Source organism: Octopus bimaculoides, chromosome 11 (assembly GCF_001194135.2).
Source record: "Octopus bimaculoides isolate UCB-OBI-ISO-001 chromosome 11, ASM119413v2, whole genome shotgun sequence".
Lineage (NCBI taxonomy): Eukaryota > Metazoa > Mollusca > Cephalopoda > Octopoda > Octopodidae > Octopus > Octopus bimaculoides.
The window spans coordinates 44,025,746-44,028,536 of NC_068991.1; the positions used below are offsets into that span (position 1 = coordinate 44,025,746).

The window sequence follows — 2,791 nt, forward strand, 5'->3', positions numbered from 1 at the left end:
TAGATATTTCTCCTGCAGCTGTCTCACTAGAAATATGGCATCAGTGGTGCTTTTACCTGGCATGAACCCAAACTGCATCTCATCTAAATTGATTTGCTCCCTAATTAGTTGGGCTATGACCCTCTCCGTAACTTTCATAACCTGATCTAACAGCTTGATGCCTCTGTAATTATTAGTGTCTAAAGCGTCACCTTTACCTTTGTAGCAGTTTACTATGGTGCTGCTACACCAGTCATTGGGTATGACTCCTTCGGGTATCACCTGGTTCGTAATACGGGTGACTAGGCTGTAGCCAACACTGCCAGATACTTTGAGTATGTTATATCATTGGACAGTGTTTGTAAACTACAACCTTTAAGAGACAGGATCCTCTCAGTGGGCATTGGTAAAATTTCAGCAGTTATAGATGAGTTGATGGCTGTTGGTTGTGTACACACACACACACACACACACACACACACACACACACACACACACACACACACACACACACACACACACACACACACACACACACACACACACACACACACATACTGTTTAAAGGACCCAGATGTTTAAAGTAGCTTCCTGCATTCAAAGAATGAGGAGTGGTTGTGTTTTCAACTTTATCTTCACCAAGCATATAACTTGATTAGATTAAGTGGGGCAAAGATTTGATTTTGATTAAGGTATAGCTGATCCAAGTGAATAAGTTCTCTTTGTGAACATGCACATGCACTTGTACATGTATTTTGAAGCAGTCTGTGCATGTGTATTCTAATAAAGGCTATCTATCTATCTCAATAGAGAGAGTCTTTACTAGAATATATATAAATAGTTTGCCTCAGAATACATGTGCACAAATCAGACTTGTTCTCTTGGATCAACCATACTTTAATCAAATACAAATCTTTGCCAAACTTTATCTAATGAAGTTACATGCTTAGTGAAGATAAAGTTGAAAACACAACCACTCTTCACTCAGTCTTTGCAAAGCTTTGGTTGTGCTATAGTTGCAGACACTTACCCCAGATACTGTGCAGTGTGTCTGTGTGCAAGACCACATAGTTGAGAAGCAAGCTTCTTACCACACAGCCATAACTTAAATGTGCTCCACTAGTGTAGATTTTGATCAATGCTCAGCATTTGTTTGTGATAAAAATAGGCTTCTAAGATTATTTATGGTGTAAACCCAGAACAAACATTATGTTGGACATATTTATACTCAATGAAATTACTCAAGAGAAATATATATATATGCAAAGTAAAGTGAGTGTGCCAAGCTAGAAGTGACAGTGCTGTAAGTTAATTTCAGACAAACAAGTAAACTTCTCAAAATGATGTATGTGTGAATGTGTAATTGTACAGGTGTGTGAACAATAAATATTTTACATCTATTTTCTGTGTTGTCATAAAACTGATTTCTTAATTTGGTTGAATCAGTTGAGTTGGAGAGAGAGGCAAATTGGAAGTTTGACATCAGAACTTTTCCCAAAGTATTAGCCGTGTAAATGGAAAGCTTCTAGCTTGCTGCTGCTGCTCTTCCTTCCCCTTCTACTACTACTACTACTACTACTACTACTTTAAAGTCTGTTTCTGAAAATAATAGTTGTAATGTTGATTTCTAACAAAAAAAAGAACATAAAGTTTAAGGACTAGGGTTTAGTTATTTGAATTGATTTCAGTACTTAACTGGTTATTTCATTCCCCCAGAGCAATGAATAACAAATTGAACACGGGAGAATGTTAAGGAACAAAACTTTTATATATACTTAGTCCAACACTCTATCACTTCTGCTAGTAGACCTCAAATAGCATAATAAATATCATTTCTAGTGTTAGCCTGAGCTTTTAAGTTTTAGAGAATGGGGTACACTTGAGTTTATTAGCCTCAGTACTTGATTGGCGTTTATTTCATTGACAGAAGGGTGACAAGTCAGATCAACTTCCACAGCATTTAAACTCAGTAAGACCAAGGCATGTAACTCAATTCAAGATATATTGTTGACATCATAAAAATTTATAAACTTTTGAGAAAACATGAAATAATTCTTGATTGGAATTGGTTCTTGAAGTACATGTAAATCTATAAATAATAGCATGTAAATATTGGGCTGAAAATCACATTTTGGATAGAAAAAGGCCCTGTGGGACATTTACATGCTATTATTTATAGCCTTATTTGTGCTTCGAGGACTAATTTCAAAAAAGGAATTACAGCAAAGTATGTCTTATGCAGTGAACTGTTGAATGTACCAAAGTAATATTTTTTGTGTTTTTACAAAACCACAGATTTGTTGGTTGTAGTAAATGTGAATGGGATGAAGGTGGCAAGCTTGTGGAATCATGAGAGCATGGTTTTTGTGCCTAAATCAGAAATAATAATATTAAAAATGGTTTCAAATTTTCGCATGAGGCCAGCAATTTATGATCAATTTTACATTGATCCCAGTACATGACTGGTACTTTAATTTATTGGCCCCAGAGGGGAGAAAGTCAAAGTTAACCCTAGTGAAATTTGAACACAAAATGTAATAAGTCAGAAGAAATGTCACTAAGCATTTTGTCCAACACTCAAATAAGTGGTTTTGTCAGCTCACCACCTTATTATTAATAATAATCCTTTCTACTATAGGCACAAGGCCTGAAATTTCAGAGGAGGGGGCTAGTCGATTACATCAACCCCACTACTCAACTGGTACTAATTTTATCAACCCCCAAAAGGATGAACAGCAAAGTCAACCCCAGCAGAATTTGAACTCAGAACATAAAGACAGAAAAAATGCCGCTAAGCATTTCACCCAGTGTG

The 2,791-nt window shown here is 36.2% G+C and overlaps 1 protein-coding gene and 1 long non-coding RNA gene across 3 annotated transcripts in view; one reads left to right on the forward strand and one right to left on the reverse strand.

Annotated features, from left to right (window-relative positions):
- The window catches only part of LOC106879834 (DNA repair protein XRCC3), a 200,197-nt gene that overhangs the window by 149,500 nt on the left and 47,906 nt on the right, over positions 1–2,791 (forward strand). The gene's annotated exons all lie outside the window — the stretch shown is intronic.
- LOC128249080 (uncharacterized) overlaps positions 1–2,791 on the reverse strand; it is a 171,930-nt gene that overhangs the window by 16,611 nt on the left and 152,528 nt on the right. The gene's annotated exons all lie outside the window — the stretch shown is intronic.